Consider the following 18,899-nt stretch of genomic DNA (forward strand, 5'->3'; position numbering starts at 1 on the left):
CCCATGGTCCAATCAAAGCACCGTCCCAACTGGAGATGCCTCTCAGTCACACCTCTCCAGATCCAGGGAACAATGTCCTTGACTCTCGGAGAAAGGAATGTTATTATGACTATACATCTCCCCAGCTCCATACAATCCCCCCTCCCAGTTTCCCACAGCACTAAATGTGGCAGTCCTGAAGGTCCAATGCCCAAGTTGGCTTCTAGGTTTGACAACCACCTTAAGTCAAAGATATCCTCTAGATCAGGGTTGTCAAACTCAAGGCTCAGGGTCCAGATCTGGCCCACAGGGTGCTTCTATCTGGCCTGCAGGGTCACCCTGGAAACAGCAAATAACTGGTCCACAGTGCCTCTGTCAGAAAAGCTTGTGGGAGCCCTCCTGACTCTATTTTCACTGGTAGAGGGTTGCAAGAGGCTGTCACAGCCAAAAGTGAAGCTTGTGAGGGCCATAAGCAGTTCTCTTGAGCTCTGTTTTCACTTACAGAGGGTTGCAGGAAGCCGTCAGAACCAAAAATGGACCTTGGGAGCTCGTTTGCTCTGGCAGAGCACTCAGGCCACCACAGGCTCCCACATGAGTGATGTTGGGCTGGCCATGTTCACCTTGGCCCCTGAGGTCAAACACAACTGATGTGTCCCTCAGTGAAATCAAGTTTAACATCCCTGCTCCAGATACCCAATTAAGTAAAATTTTCAGGAGCCAATCTGGTAATGGATGCTGGTAGATGTGGTTCAAAAATTATCTTGAAATATATAATGTATATACATTTATACTGAAATGTATTTGTTTGTTTGTTAAATTTCTAAACCAGCCATCTCACCTTGGTGACTCTAAGCACTTTACAACAACATAATGTAACAATGTAAAAAAATATTAACATTTATTGTGCTGTTTTATTATGCTGTGATATGTGGAGGCAAGATAGTCAGCTTATAAATTTCCTAAATAAATGCATGCAAAATAAACACGATTCCTATTATTTCCATATACTTGATACAAAATAAGAACAAAAGGGAAGAAACCAAGTACTATCAAATTTGGAAGAGATGGTATTCCTGGCTTGAAAGTAAACATAAAACTTAAGGTACAAGCTGTAAAAGTATAATATATAGAATGTAAAATTTATAAAAAATATATGATATTGATTTGTGAGTAGATGTCATTATAATTTAAATAAGGATTTAACATAGGATAGTGATATAGAGATAGAATTTTTGTGAATAGGATTGTTACGATACCGATATGGAAAAGATGTTATAAGTGTAAATTATATGTTTTGTGTTTTAAATTTTGGAAAATTCAATAAATACTATTTAAAAAACAAAAACAAAATAAGACCAAAACCCATTGAATTTATATTATTCTATTTGCTTGTCTTTTTAGATGCTCTTTTTGGTTCAAATCAGACTGCTACATAATGATATAACATTTGGGGGAAAACAGACAAATCAGTACCCCACCACTAGAGGCTATTATGGAGAAGATCTCCACAGCAACTGTACATTTTCTCTTTGTGCTCAGATACATTGGAACAAAAGACAACCACACACTACAGAAAACCAACATGCCGAAGGTGATAAACTTGGCTTCATTGAAAGCATCAGGTAATTTCCTTACTAGGAAAGCCAGTTGGAAGCTGATAAAAGCAAGAAATCCCAGAAAACCCAAGACACAGTAGAACATGTACTTGGATCCTTCATTACATATCAGAACTATTTCTTCTGCCATTGAACTCCTGTCAGCATCTGGGAATGGTGCAAATAATTTCTTGAATAAATGAGCAGCACAACACAATGGACATGGCCAATCTTTTCTCAACCCATTTGACCATTTTGGACCTTGGCTTGGTGGCCATGAAAGCCAGAACCACAATGATGGTTTTAGCCAACAAACAAGAAATTGTCATGGAGAATATGATACCAAGGATAATTTGACGGAAGACACATGTCACCTTGGAAGGTTTACCAAGAAATAATAAAGTACAAAGAAAAGTTAACAGCAGAACAACAAGGAGGACATAGGTGAGATTCTGTTTGTTGGCTTGGACTATGAGAGTGTTCTAATGCTTAATAAAAATCCAAAGGACTACAGACGTGATTATGGAAAAGAACTTGCTAAAACAGTCCCTAAGGTTTCTTCATACTTCAAAAATACTATAACAAGAATATTTCATTTTAATCCACCCAAAAAAGTGCATTAAAACTATAACTCAGGAAAGTCATGATTGTCTTTGAACAGCTCAAACAAAAAAAAAATATAATGGTTAAAATGTTACAGATTAACATTTCCAGATAACCTGATCTGGAAAAATGATCTGGCCAATGGAGGGAAAATCAAAATACTACCAAGGAACTGACCAATCCTCATGTAGAGAGCCCATTTTGATTCCCTTCTCATATCCATATCTTCTGCTTATTTCCTACACTATTAAAAATGACTAATATCAGGGTAATTATGATTTAATAGATGACCTGCTGCTGTAATATTGTAATAATGAAATGCTGTAACGATGATGCAATACTAGCAATGAGTCAGCAGGTTATTTGACTGCTATGGCTTTAAAGGGCTGCATATTTAAGAGAGGCCCTGTCAGGGCAATCTCTCCCCCCCCCCATGTGTGCTTCTGTGTTATAGTTGATAATTGCTTGCCTGACTTTGCCTAGTATGTGTATGTATATATTCCTTGTAGATACACCACTATTTGAAAGACCAGAGGTTTGTCTTTCAAATAGTGGTTTATCTACAAGGAATATATACATACACATACTAAGCAAAGTCAGGCAATCAGTCATCAACTATTGTTGATGTTTACTGTATTTTGCTCCTGGGTTGTCTCAAAACAGCTACACTGTGCACACCCTGACAGGTTATGGGCCCAGTCCAGAGAGAAGGCCAGAGTGACTAGAGAAACCAGAGATATGAGAAACCCAGTGGGAGTTTGTACCAGAGCCAGAAGAGCTGTGCATCATGTTTTGTTAGTGGTTAATGCTTGTAATGGAAACAAGCAACATGGCTTCCATCAATGTAATGGGAGGGGTTTTCATGGTGTCTCAGCTGAATGAGACAAACTATCTCTTCTGGAGTGTAAAGATGGAGATGTACCTGTGAAGGAAGGAGTTGTAGATGATAGTAATCCACCAGCAGCATGTGTGCATGACCCCCATATGACCCCCACCCCCATGCATATGCTTGCAACCCCCTGCACCCTGTTTTGGGACTAGTAGTCATCCCTGCAGTCTCCTAGGAACACAAAAAAGCTGTGGGGGGCACACCAAATCCCCGGTGGCCTGTTTTGGGCCTACTAGGCCTCCCTATAGCCTCCTAGGAGCAAAAATGGGGCATGGGGGTGCACTTGTGCCCCCTGTGCTCCCCCCACCCCCATGCAGGTGTGCACATCTCCAGCATGCACCCCCCCTGTGCATGTGCAACTGAGACCCGAACATCAGCTGGCCAACGGGAGGTGTGCCTTCATGTGCAATAGAGCTGAGCTGGGGCAACAGTTCGCATGCCCACAGAGAGGGCTCTGCATGCCATCTGTAGCATGTGTGCTATAGGTTTGCCATCACAGGTGTAGGGTCTGGTTGAGGCAGGGGGTTGGATTATATGACCTACAAAGTTCCTTCCATCTCTTTTAATCTATAAAACGTAAAAAAAACTCAAAGAAGAAAGGGCACATTTGGAAGATGTGGAGAAACCTGGCCCATAGAATCACCAATCACATGACTGAACGGACAACATCATTAGCTCAATGTCTGCAAGGGGCCAGAAACTTCCTTATTGGGCCTAGCAACCTCAAGGAATTGGACTTAGAGTGATGCTGAAAGTCGAACTTCTTGGAGAACCATCAAGAAGTCTATCAGATTACTGTTGCTGGGAAATCACTAGATAGGCTCCCCTCTGGTGGCAGGTGAAGATATTTGTCCAGAGATGAAAAAAAGAGCTGAGAGCTTTTTTTGAGGAAGGGAAGTAGCTTCTGAAATCAGTGTCTTTGAGCTCTGGGGTTGATTATTGTATGGCCTTTGAAATATCATTCATTGAAAGCAGTGGTGAGTTTCAAAATTTTTTAGAACCTCTTCTGTAGGTGTGGCCTGATTTGTGGGAGTGGTTTTCCGGCCATGTGACCGGGTGGGGGTGGTCAACTTGTAAAATGTGGTGAAACTCACTTAACAACGCTCTTGCTTAGCAACCAAAATGTTGGTTCAGAAACTCTGGCATTTGAAGCACACAAGTCTTAAAGCTGTCAAGTTACAAGACCCTTGCACCCTTTAGAAAAAAAAACCCAGGGGTGTTCAAACTTGACAACTTTAAGACTTGTGGACTTCAACTCTCAGAATTCCTCCTCTTGCTGTTCATCTTGATGATGTGTGGACAGGAGGGGGGAGGGAGCTGGAACTGGTTCTAAATGGCACTGTAGATTTGTGGAACCTCTTCTATAGAAGAGGTTAGAACTGGCAGGAACCCACCACTGATTCAAAGATTTAAAACAAATCATGTAATCCCAGTTTCAAGGAAAAATACGGAGGTAGCACAAATGATACCATTTTGCAAGGTTTTTAAAAAAATCATTCATTTGTACCATTTGTTGTCTATGGATTTTACACTGACTCCTCCTTCACTGCTATAAAAACCAATGTTGCAAATAACTTGGACTTCCATGCCTGCATTTATTTCTCTTTTTCTTCCTTGCTGTTTTGAAGCTTGCTGTCAAAAGCCATTATTGCTTGTTGTCATCCAGAGTCTTTTTTTTTTGGAAACCCTTCTTGTTCAAGGTCCCCTAGGACAGCAGTTCTGAGTTGGTGATTATCTCAAAAGTAATAATGAGTATAAGCATGATTGTCAGAAAACGTATCTTTAAAATCTCACCACAAACGTAGAAAATACAAAGACAAGTGCAGAAAGATGCACCAAGTATTTGTTTGGGGTATAAAGTTAGAATCTAGAAGGACAAGTAAAGCTGGAGAAAGGCAGTGTGCATTCCTGAATGAATTGTTTTCTTCTACATGTTGTATCCATAACATTCCTGTCAATGCTTTATCCACAAGGAATGGGTGACTTTATTCGTAATAAATGTGGCATTGCGGATCCTCTGCCTATTCTCCACAAGCAGCACCAGCCAGGTGACATCAACATTGCTGGCATCATTTCTCAGATCTTCCTGTTTTATATGATGATGGACTTTAAGACATCTCCTTCTAGTGACCTCTTTGAAGAAAGTATGTAAGTATTCAATCATAGCCATTTAGTACATACATGTAAAATAGATCAGAAGGTATGAAACCATTTTTAACTATGTTTTATATATACTATACAGCATAGCACAGCACAGCATAGCATAACAACACAACGTAACATACACACATGCATGCAATGAATGAAACTTATTACTTCCTGCAAATATAGACTGGATCAATTACTTATATTATATTTGAAAGGAGAGGCAAAATAGATACCATATTCTACAAGAAACAAGTTATAGAATGTAACTAATGTACCTCTCTCTTCAGGGTCATAACTCAGATTTATCAACACATCCTGGCTTTAGTATTTGCTATTAAGGAGATCAATACTAATCCCCATATTTTACCCAATGTCACCCTGGGCTTTCAAATCTATAACAGTCATTTTACTTCAAAATGGATGTACCATGCCACAATGGAACTCCTTTCTTCTAAAGGCAGATTAATACCTAATTACAACTGTGATATCCAGAAGTATCCCGTAGCAATAATTGGAGGACCTGATACTGAGGTATGTCTTCATGTGGCCAACATTCTACACATCTACAAGTTTCCTCAGGTAACTATGTATGTGGCATATGGATGCAATCCAGTTAAATTTCCCATTTTATTTAGATAACACTTTCCTTTAAAATTCATTTTGAAATCTAAGAAACACTCTTGATAATAGTTGAATGTTGCATGTGAAGATGGCGAACGTCATCCATGTTAACTGGATGAGAAAGTTCCGGATGAGAAACTGGTATTGACTGAATTCATAAACTAATTTAATAAATATTTTTTTAATCTAAAGTTTAAACAATAGACTGCTCTAAATATGAAGGTTTATACTGGAAAGGAAGCCCCAAAGAATTCAAAGCAAAATCAAGGCAAAAAAAAAAAAAAAAGATTGATAAATTGGGTGCAACTAGTCTTAAAATTTTATGAATTATGCTTGAAAGTGTTGGAACAATCAAATGCCAAATCTAAGCCTGTTAATATATAATGGAACTAAACTTTTGCTTTGTGCATGTAATGAGATTTTAAAAAAGCAAAGGGGACGCAGTGGCTCAGTGGTGAAGACGATCAGAAAGATTGGCAGTTCAGTGGTTCGAATACCTAGCACCCATTTCTGGTCCAAGTGGAGCTCCCATTACTGGTCCAAGCTTCTGCCAACCTAGCAGTATGAAAGCATGCAAAAATGCAAATAGAAAAATAGGAACCACCTTTGGTGGGAAGGTAACAGCATTCTATGCAACTTTGGCATTTAGAAATGCAGGCCACATGACCACGGAGATGTCTTCAGACAGAGCAGGCTCTTTGGCTTTGAAATGGAGTTGAGCACCGCCTCCTAGAGTTGGGAACGACTAGCACATATGTCCAAGAGGACCTTTACCTTTAAAAAAATCTAAGCCTATTGTTTCCTTTCTTAATTCTTCTGTTTTTTCTATAGTTTATGTATGGCTCTGCTCCAGTGACAAATAAGGACAAACAGGCTGGTTTCTATCACCAAATGTTTCCAAATATGGACCTTCAGTATAAGGGAATTCTTGAGCTACTGCAGCATTTTAAATGGACGTGGATTGGGGTCTTATCTGTGAATAATGACAATGGGGAGAAATTTGTACAAAATGTGATACCAATATTTGCCCAAAATGGGATCTGCTTTGACTTCATTGAAAGATTCCCCTTTATTTCTTATTCTACTGAAATTGTCGATACGGTGAAAGAAGGGATACAAATATACAGCAATGTCATAAATAGCACTGTCAATTCAGTATTAATTCAAGGTGAAATTGATGTAATGATAATTTTGATAATGTTTCACTCAATGTCAACATTTGAAGAGATGCCATTACAAGGAAAGAGTAAAATCTGGATTATGACAGCTCAGATGGATTTCACATCTCTTCCCTTCCAGAGATGGGAAAACCTAGATTTTCTCCATGGTGCTCTGTCCTTTGCAGTTCATTCAAGAGAGGTTCTAGGATTCCGGGAATTTCTTCATATGAGAAAACCAAACGCTAATAAAGAAGATGGCTTTATTAGGGTTTTTTGGAAGAAGGCATTTGGATGTGTGTTTTTAGGTTCGATGGTTGATCAAAAGAGCAACTCCCTAATGGACAATCCATTGATATGTACTGGAGAGGAGAAGATAGAGACCCTCCCTGTATCTGTTTTTGAAATGGACATGACTGGCCACAGCTATAGCATCTACAATGCAGTCCATATTTTGGCACAAGCATTACATGTGGCTTATTCAACCACCTTCAAAAATAGAGCAAGAATCAGCAAAGTAGGACTTATTGAACTTCTTAAACTTCATGCATGGAAGGTAATGTCTCATGTCATAGGGGGTTCTTCTCTCCATTATGTTAACATAATGTTATGCTATATCTGACATACAATTGCATAAATTTGTCTCCATATCATTGAATGGCCAGGTAAATAGGCTTCTATGTCATTGAGAATTTATCACAAAACAGAGACAAGTCGTTTCCATTAAGATATAACCTACATGTAAAAAATAAACATTCTTGAAATTTCTTTTGCATGTTTCTGAAATGGAGGTAGGCTTTCCACATTTTTCAGATCCTGATGAACTGTTTGTCCCCTCCCTTCATTCTTTGTTTTTGTTTTGTAGTTCAATCAAATAGTAAGAAGGCTCTCTTTCAATAACACTGCAGGAGAAACTCTATCTTTCAATCAAAATGGAGAACTAAAGGCTGGGTTTGATGTGATCAATTGGGTTACATTCCCAAATAAATCTTTTTTGAAAGTCAAAATTGGTGGAATAGGCTCTGTGACTTCCCGAGGGGACAGATTAATAATTGATGAAGACGCCATCATTTGGCCAAGCAGATTTAACCAGGTTTGGATAATCCAAGATCAGATTAACAATGTTTAATTGAATAGATGAGACTTGCAGGATAGTTTTAGTGATTTTTCTTGCCTTTGCATGGCTCAGATATCAAAAAATGCTCCCAGGAAACTTTGTAACGCTTAATGCTATAGAGAGAGAATTTTAGTTGGCAATATTTTCTCCAAGTTAAAAAAAATCTCAGAAGAGATGTAATAACAGAAGCATGTAAATAAAATAAATAAAGTTTTTATATAGTCACTTTGACCAAGTGGCAAAATTAGTGGACCAGAGGAACGCAGTCAATATAATTTACTTGGACTTCAGTAAGGCATTTGATAAAATAGACCATAACTTACTACTAGATAAAGTAGAAAAATGTGGGTTAGGTAGCATCACCACCAGATTGATTCATAACTGGATAACCATCCACACTCAATATGTAGTCCTCAGTGGAACTGCATCTACATGTAGGGAAGTATGCTGTGGAGTACCCCAAAACTATGCTGTATGCCCAGTAGTCTTCAACATCTTCATCAATTATTTGGACGAGGGAATAAATGAGGAACTTATCAAATTTGCAGATGACACCAAGCTGGCAGGAGTGTCAAACACTCCAGAAGATAGGCTTAAAATACAGAAGGATCTTGACAAACTTGAACATTGGGCACAATCTAACAAAATTGAAAAAAGTAAGGTTCTACATTTAGGCAAGAAAAAACAAAATGCACAGGTGGAATATATGTAGTACCATGTTCAATAGTAGTGATTGTGAGCTGGATCTTGGAATCCTAGTGAACAACCATTTAAATATGAGCCAGCAGTGTGCAGCAGCTGCCAAAAAAAGTCAACAGAGTTGTAGGCTGCATAAACAGAGAAATAGAATCAAGATCCCATGAAGTGTTAATTCCTTGGTAAGGCCACACTTGGAATACTGCATTCAGCATTGGTTGCCACGATGTAAAAAAGATTTGGAGATTCTAGAAAGAGTGCAGAGAAGAGCAACAAAGATGATTAATGGACTGGAGGCTAAAACATATGAAGAACGGTTGCAGGAATTGGGTAGTTTAATGAAAAGAAGGACAAGAGGAGACATGATAGCAGTGTTCTAATATCTCAGGAGTAAAACTATTCTCCACAGCACCCGATGGCAGGACAAGAAGCTATGGGTAGAAACTAATCAAGGAGAGAAGCAACTTAGAACTGAGGAGAAATTTCCTGACAGTTAGAACAATTAATCAGTGGAACAGCTTGCCTCCAGAAGTTGTGAATGCTCCAACACTGGAAGTTTTTAAAATGTTGGATAACCATTTGTCTAAAGTGGCATAGAGTTTCTTGCCTAGGCTGAAGATTGGACTAGAAGACCTCCAAGGTCTCTTCCAACTCTGTTATTCTATTCTATAGTTATACAGTGTTGAAAAGTGGAAGACATTATTTGTAACCAATATAAATTCCAAAAAAATAGGATAAATTCTTGGACCTATTCAATGAAGACCTCTACAAAACATAAACCACATAATTACACAATATACCTTAAATCAGAGCAGTAATCAGTATCTAACAGACCTTGCTTGATACAAACTAAGCTAAGTTTGGCTTAGTAGTTATTTACTGGAATAATGGAAAATATGAAATTTACTGGAATAATGGAAAATATGAAGGCTGTAGGAACTTGAAAAAACTTCCATAAAGAAAACGTAGGGTAAACTGTTCCATTGCCAATGTAATGCAATAACAACAGCCCTTAGAATTACATGATGTTTCACAGTACTTTACCCTCTCTAAGTGGTTCATAGAGTCAGCATATTGCCTCATTATATCAACCTCAGAAGAATGGAAGGCTGAGTCAACCTTGAGTCTCGTGAGATTTCAATGGCCAAATTACAGGCAGATGGCAGTCAGTAGAAGTACCATGAAGTACTGCATTCTAATCTCTTCATCACTGCAGCTTATTATGGATAGATAAATAAATATATTCTTGGATGCATCATACCTGTATTGATAGATGCATTCATCAGAACATGAGCTTGATTCAAGGAGGGTTTTATGTCTTGGCATCATTAAAAATTCACAACAGAGATAATGAGTGGGAGCTCTGTAAAACTGTTGCATTTTTGTTTCTTTGTTTCTTTTCATTGACATCACTCACAAGGCTTCCCAATAAACCTGATACAAGGTAGGAGCTTTGTAGACAATAAATATCAATACACAGTCTTGAAAAATGCAAAGCATTCTCTTCTTTATGAACAGATCCGGCCACTTTCTCTGTGTAATAACTATTGCCCTTTGGGTTATGCTAAGACCAAAATAGAAGGGAGGCCCTTTTGTTGTTATAAGTGTCTTCGCTGCCCAGAAGGGAAGATTTCCAATCTCAAAGGTGAGTGATGAAAGATAAGCGATTCCGTTTCCAGATATACTGATACTGGTTGCTGTAGATATTTATTTCTAGATATTCTTTTTCATAATTTATAGATGTGGTGTAAGCGTAGGTTGTACAGGGGTGGGTTCTGCCAGCATTACTGCTGGTTCAGTGTGTGCACCTGTGCAATTGCCTTTAAATAGTTCTGCACCCATTCCTGCAGTAACAGGATATTGTGCTATTTAATATCCAGGCTGTATACAGACTGAAGTCAAATCGCTAATAACTGCTTCACAATACACAAGAGCACCAACCTATCTGCAACATTTTCAAGCTATCTTGTCTTCCCAGGAAAAAGGAGTGTGTTCAGATAATGCAGAGACGAAATCACAAGCCACTTGTGGATATAAAATCCTATCCTCCCCTCTGTCCTATTTGAGATTTCTAAGTTGAAATATGCAATGTGAATTATTATTGAACATAATGGCACAATGTAAACAGAAATATTTATGGAAGTCCATCCTTCCTTTACTATGGCAGAAACATGATTGGTTAAAAAAGGAGTAAACCTTCAGAATTTGTTCTCTCTCCTGCCCCCCCACATACAAACAGAAATTGGAAAAAAATGTACTGTAACATCAACCATAACACCATAGGACCAACCAGTCAGGAATGTTAGAATATTCATGACTGTGAGATACTTGGTAACAAGGTCAGCCAATGAATAGGCATACCAAAGAACTCAGGAGCTGAAACAGATTGGAGTCAGGGTTTGGTTTAGTCTGCAGCTTCTGAGTCTGTGCAGAGAATTGGAACATAAACTTAATAAAGAGTATGGGCTTGTCTGCTCTGAACTCTGAAATGAAACTGTTCTCTCCTGCTTGTGTTCTCCTTGTAACTTCTACCACTTTGAAAGCATCTTCTATTGGTATTGTGCATTTATTAATCAGTTATGTATATAAAGAAGTTAATGAATCCCTCTGAATCAGTTATCTGTGTGTGCTTTCTGGGTTTGATTTTTCTGCAACAAACTCTGACAAAGACATATGCTGCACACACACACACACATAAACACACACACACACACGGTGGTAGAGCAGTGTTAGGTGCAAGGAACATGAACAACATTGAGTCTTAATCAGAACAGTATATTTATTAATAAAGGAGAATTTGTATCTCAGTGTTGAAATGAGGGAGCCTTGGTGCTTGCTTGTTTTCTTGCAGACATTTCATTACTCAAACTAGGTAACATCATCAGTGGGAGTAAGGAGCGCTGTATTAGGTTGAATGGTCAGGGACCTTTTGATAAAGTTGCATGCATATGAAGAAGAAGAAAGAATTTCACTGCCAGACCTTAGCATAGATTAACTCCTAAGTTAACATCAGACCAACAATCAAGTAAACAATACCACAATCAAGAAACTGCCAAAAAAGCCAACAGTAAATAGCTCAACCAAAGAATCTCTCAGATCACACACACACCCCACTATCATTGACAAGGCAAGCTATTACAATATAGAATGACAACAAACAGCACTCCTTCCTAGCACTGATGATGTTGCCTAATTTGAGTAATGAATTGTCTTCAAGAAAACAAGGAAGCTCAGAGGGCAGCAAGGACCCTTCAGTATATTTATTGCTACTTGCCTATTTACAAGAATCTCACCAGACTTGCACTCACTACAGAATGACCAGATTAGCTTAATTTAAAAAACATACTCATATGCTTATTAGTTTCCTATTCAAGCAATTACATGCTCAGGACATCAAACTGAAAGAACAAAACTTTATGGTCTCTTCAAAACACATCATTCAGATTCTTCCAGGTGAATTCAAGAATAATCCTGTTGTAACCTGAATCTTTTCTTGTAGATATGGATGATTGTTTCCCATGTCCAGAGGATCAATATCCAAATGAGGAGCAAAATTCATGCCTTCCAAAAATTTTAACCTACCTAACATATGAAGAATCACTGGGGACCATCTTAACCATTTGTTCTCTTTCATCTTCTTTTACTGTATTGTTGGTTCTGGGTATTTTCATTAAGTACCAGGATACCCCTATTGTCAAGGCCAACAACAGAAACCTCACCTACGTCCTTCTCATGTCTCTCCTGCTTTCGTTCCTTTGTGCTTTACTATTTATTGGCAAACCTCATAAAGTGACATGTCTCTTCGACAAGGTGCTTTTGGTATCATTTTTACTGTAGCTGTATCATGTGTGTTAGCAAAAACTATTGTGGTGATTTTAGCTTTCATGGCCACCCAACCAAAGTCTACAATGAGGAAGTGGGTGGGGAAAAGGTTGGGCATTTCCATTGTATTTTTCTGCTCTTTCATTCAAGTAGTTCTTTGTACTGTCTGGCTGTTGACTTTTCCTCCATTCCCTGATTTTAACATGCACTTAATGGCCAAAGAAATTATTCTGGAATGTAATGAAAACTCCTTTGTCATGTTCTCCTGTGTCTTGGGCTTTATGTTCCTCTTAGCCCTAGTCAGCTTTACTGTAGCTTTCTTTGCCAGGAAATTACCAGATTCTTTCAACGAAGCCAAATTTATCACCTTCAGCATGTTGATTTTCTGCAGTGTTTGGCTCTCCTTTGTTCCTAGTTATCTAACCACCGGAGGAAAACATATGGTGACTGTGGAGATCTTCTCCATTATAACATCCAGTGGAGGACTTCTTGTATGCATCTTCTTCCCTAAATGCTATATTATCATACTGAAGCCTAAATTGAATAGCAAGCAACATCTAAGAAAAAGGAATAATTGAACAACTTTATTAAAACTCTGTTTTTTAATTTAGCCATACAAAGATATATAAACCTTTTCCATCAGTTGCTATTCTGTTTTACATGAGGAAAAATAATCATCTTAGTGGAGCCTATATTTCTTGTTTTGGGGGTAAATGTACTGTCTTAAAGCCTACATTTTCCTTATCCTTAATTTCCTTCTTCTAAGAAAGTTTTACAATTCTTAACCACTCTTATCAGCATGTAATATAGTTTTCTTCCTCTGTGAGAAAACTTTTTTCTTGAAAGGGTTAGTATTAGCATAATTAGCATTCTATTTTCAGCAAAGGGATTTATTAGATGTTCTTCTGTTTTTCAAATAATAAAAAGCGGAAAGTATTGCTTTTCCTTGATCTTGGCTAGAGTAAACCTGGAATCGGAGGTGTGTCCAACTTGGAAGTCATTTTTACAGTGGGCCTCAAGCCTGCCACATATTCTACTGTGGGAAACTGGGAGGGGGGATTGTATGGAGCATGGGGGGTATGCTGTCAAAATAACCTTCTTTCTAAGGGTGTCAAGGTCAACTTTTCTCTGCACCTGGAGTGGCATGACTGGAAGGAATCTTCCTCTGGGGAGTGACTGATTGGACCAGATGATGGACATGTGGGTGCTTTGGTAGGGTCTTGAACTTTAAACTGGGTGGGGAAAATCTGGAAGCCTTCAGATTTGGGTTTTTCCAGATGTGCTACTATGGCTTCTCTAATAAATTGGAACTTTGAGGAACCTCTAGCCTCGGATTCTTATTTGATTGAAGATGCTATTTGGAACTTGGACAAGGTGATGATAGGAAATAAGAATTGAATTGCATCTTCCCTCATACGATGCTAAAGAAGCAAAAAGATTCCAGGACTTTTCTTTTGCTGTATTTTAATTTTGAAGCAAAGAGCATGTGCTAGAATATTATTGATTATTTAAAAATTAAACTATAAGAATGAATGGAATTCAGAATGAAGACACTTTTGGCCTTCTGTTAATAATAAAATGCCAAAACTTTTTTAATTTTTTTTTAAATTTTTATTCTATTACATATTATTTTAAGTATACATTCAGATAATTGTTATTCTTCTTTACATTTGTCGTTCTTGTACATTTTTTATTTCATTTAATAGGTAATAATATTCAGTTTGGGTTGCTTTATATACCATCACTTCCACCTGTTGTAACACCACCTTATTTTCCCTTTCTTTTCTTCCTCCCTCCCTTCTCTACTTTCTTCCTTCCTCCTCTCCTTTCCCTTCCTTCTTCCCTTCCCTTTCTCCTACTCCTACTCTTCCCCTTCTTACCCTCTCTCCTTCTCTTCCTCTCCCTTCTATCCTCCTCTCCTTACCTCTTTCTTCTTTCCCCCATCTTCCTCTCATTCTCTCCTCCTCTCTCCCTTTCTTTTTCTATTATTGTAGGTGTCTCTTTCAAATCTCAGTTTATGCTTCCTTGGGATGGTATTTCCACATACCCAAAATATAATTTGGTATTATTTCTTGTTCCCTTACCTTTGCTAATCTATCCTAAGTATGTTTCCCCCATCCCTTTATATCTTACTCTTGAATATATACTTATATATTTACTATTTTCTTTTGACACAAAATGACAGCACTTGACAGTGTTGTATTTTCAAATGACTAAGAGGAGAAAACAACTCCCTATAAGAATCTCCTAGACCACCTTCATTGCAAAATCTTCCTGAAACATTTCACCCATGGAACACCATGCAGACATCTCTCTTTGACCTGCTTTAATGTCCTGCCATCTGCAATGTTGAAAAGAAAATTTGATACAGCTGTTGGAGAGCAAAGTTGTCTCATGATTTGAAACAATCATATATTCCCACCAATATGTTCTTTTGATTTCCTTGCTATTGCAACCTTTATAACACCATTCTCTGACCAAAATCTCACATTTTCTCTTACACAGACACAGACACACACACACACAAACACACACATACAGACATGATTTCTTATTGAAAGAATAAACATATTAAGACAGTGATGTTTACATGTGAGGAATTAAAATTCTCACTACTGGGAAGATATTGCTGCAAAATGAATAACTGTTGAGATGATGATCGGAAGCCACCTTTTAAAAATTCTTTTCATATTTATTTCATATTTTTTAACATAGTGTTCTTTTGCAAATTTTAAGAATGTGACCTCATCTCCATTTTTGAGACAGACACATTGCTAAAAACAGGGAGGGGGATGCTGGTGAAGGAAAAATATCTAAACCTTTCCTTTAAAAACATCTAATTCTTATATTACATAAGAAATGGTTTTGGCCTATTCAGAATTCTTTCAGATCAGTTCATTAGTCTTTCAAAACCTAAGATGCAACTAAGTGATTTCCACTAAGAAGAATATAATTCATTTGAAAGATAGGAAATCTCACTAGATAGTCTCCAGTGCAGAGGGGGATGGATGTGAACAGCCTGGCTTCAATGGGGTTTGTCCTAGGGATGGGCAAAACAACTATGTGTGCTTTGTTGTTGTTGTTGTTTTCTTGTTTTAACATGGGGGAGTGGCTCCTGAAATCAGTGTTCGGTCACTATATGGAATCAGGAGTTTCTCATTGTACACAAACTTTGCAAAATCAATAAAGCCAACTATTAAATAAACAAATCATGTAAACCTAGTTTCAAGGAACCCATGGGATCAGTTATGGATATAGCACAAATGATATTACTTTGTCAGATTTTTTTTAAAAAAATCATTCATTCAATCAATCAATCAATCAATCTTCATTTGTAGAATTAATTTTCATTGTTAAAAATACAATATTGCAAATAACTTGGACTAATTGAGTCCCTCCAGGAATAGGGCGGCATATAAATGCAATAAATGCAATAAACCTTTCATGCCTGCATTTTTTTTAATTTTCTTCATCCTTGCTGCTTTGAGGCTCGCTGTCAAATCCCATTAACACCTTGTGTTAAGTAGGCATTTGTTTTTGAGACATGAGATACAAACTGTTCCTTCTTGTTCAAGGTCCCTCAGGGTGGTTATCTCAATAGTAATAACCAGTATAAGCATGAAGACATGGAAATACCTATAATCAGGGGACAGGGAGAAATTCCAAATGGATCAAAATCTGTTCATACCTGCCCCTGAAACATCCCCATCTGCAATTCCAGTCAACCACTGCTAGAACATATGTGTGTTTTATCCAATTTCTCCATACACACAGAAACAAAATATAAAAACAGATACAGAAACACGCAGCAAAGGTTTTTTTTTAAGACATAAGTTAAAAATCTAGAAAGACAAGACAAGCTGGAAAAAGAGTGACCTGCATTCAAGAATGAATAGTTTTCTTCTATGTGTTGCATCCATAACATTCCTGTCAATACTTTGTGAACAAGGGATGTGTCACATTTCTCATAGTAAATGCAGCATAGCAGATCCTCTGGCTATTCTCCACAAGCAATACCAGTCAGGGGACGTCCACTTTGCTAGCATCATTTCTCAGATCTTCCTGTTTTATATGATGATGGACTTTAAGACACTTCCTTCTAGCAATCTCTTTGAGGAAAGTATGTAAGTATTGAGTTATGGCAAGAGAGATCTGTAAAATTGACCTGAAGATGAATGAGTGAGATGAGTGAGTGAAAGGGCATTGTATGAATTGTATTATGCATACGATATAGTTACATGTGTGCTAATATTTTGCATCAAAATCACCATGCAGTCTTGAGTCATCTGTAGAGCATGAAATAATTGCTGCTTATATGTGTTATAGCTGTATATTTACAGTGGCCCTGCATATGCAAAATGATTTTATGGACTTTTCCCTGTCTATATTTTTGGTGCCTTATCTGCTTTTTGGTGCTCAAAAAATGTCCCTAAATAGGATGTAATACAGCCAGGGCGGGTGCAGGGGGTGGGGCAAAACCACCGGTGATTTCCCCTACAGGTTTGGGTGAATCAGTCAGAACCGGTAGAATACCACTTTCTTCTTACATATATATAGACTGGATCAACTTGTTATATTGTATTTAAAAGGAGAGGCAAAATAAATACCATATTCTGCAAGAAACGAGTTACAGCAGATCATGTACTTCTCTCTTCAGGGTCATAACTCAGATTTATCAACACATCATGGCTTTAGTATTTGCTGTTAAGGAGATCAATACTACTCCCTATATTTTACCCAATGTCACCCTGGGCTTTCAAATCTATAACAGCCATTTTACTTCAAGAAAGGTATATCATGCCTCAATGGAACTCCTTTCTTCTAAAGGCAGATTAATACCTAATTACAACTGTGACATTCAGAAATATCCAGTAGCAATAATTGGAGGACCTGACAGTGATATATTTGTTCACGTAGTCACAATTCTGCATATCTACAAGTTTCCTCAGGTAACTATGTCTGCGGCGTATCCAGTTAAATTTCTCATTTAATTCAGATAAGAATTTGTTTCTATCATAAAGTAAACACTGACCAAAATCAAGAGGAACCCTTTTCTTTCAACTTTATTTTGAAATCTAAGAAACATATGTTAACAGTCATTCCTTTTTCAATTGTATGGTTATTAATGTAAGGTTGGAGAACCATGTTCAAATTAAATGGACTAAAAAATTCCTGGTGTACCAAATGTTACTTGCTGCATTCACATAATATACCTAATAAATAAATCAGCTCCCATTCTGAGTTTAAACAATAGATTGCTCTAAATGTTCTGCTTTACACAGGAAAGGAAGCCACAAAATAATCAAAGGAAGGTTAAGGCAAAGAAAGATTTATAGAATGTGCACAACTAGCCTTAAATTTTTATGCTTGATATTGTTGGATGAACAGAATGGCCAAATCTAAAACTATTAAGATGCAATGGAGGTAAACTTTTGCTGAAAGATTCCCATCTGCTTCTTATTCGACTGATATTTTCAATATGGTGAAAGAAGGAATGCGAACATACAGCAATATCATAAATAGCACTGTTAATTCAGTGTTAGTTAAAGGTGAAATTGATGTAATGATAATTTTGATAATGTTTCACTCAATGTCAACATTTGAAGAGATACCATTACAAGGAAATAGTAAAATCTGGATTATGACAGCTGAAATGGATTTCACATCTCTTCCCTTTCAGAGATGGGAAGACCTAGATTTTCTCCATGGTGCTCTATCCTTTGCAGTTCATTCAAGGGAAGTCCTAGGATTCTGGGAATTTCTTCATATGAGAAAACCAAACTCTAATAAAGAAGATGGCTTTAATAGGGTTTTTGGAAGGAGGCATTTGGATGTGTGTTTTCGGGTTCAATGGTTGATGAGAAGAGCAACTCCCTAATGGACAATCCATTGATGTGCACTGGAGAGGAGAAGATAGAGACCCTCCCTGTATCTGTTTTTGAAATGGACATGACTGGCCACAGCTATAGCATCTACAATGCAGTCCATATTTTGGCACAAGCATTACATGTGGCTTATTCAACTACCTTCAAATATAGAGCAAGAATCAGCAAAGTAGGACTTATTGAACTTCTTAAACTTCATGCATGGAAGGTAATGTCTCATGTCATAGGGGATTCTTCTCTCCATTATGTTAACATTATATTATGTTATATCTGACATACAATTGCATAAATTTGTCTCCATATCATTGAGTGGCCAGTTAATAGGCTTCTATGCCATTGAGAATTTATCACAAAATTGAGACAAGTCACTTCCATTAAGATATAACC

The 18,899-nt window shown here is 37.6% G+C and overlaps 1 pseudogene; it reads left to right on the forward strand.

The window, feature by feature from the left end:
- Window positions 1–1,471: 1,471 nt before the first annotated feature.
- Window positions 1,472–13,205, forward strand: LOC116521810 (annotated as a pseudogene).
- Window positions 13,206–18,899: the final 5,694 nt, after the last annotated feature.

The sequence above is a fragment of the Thamnophis elegans genome, chromosome Z (genome assembly GCF_009769535.1).
Source record: "Thamnophis elegans isolate rThaEle1 chromosome Z, rThaEle1.pri, whole genome shotgun sequence".
In the NCBI taxonomy this organism is placed as follows: Eukaryota; Metazoa; Chordata; class Lepidosauria; order Squamata; family Colubridae; genus Thamnophis; species Thamnophis elegans.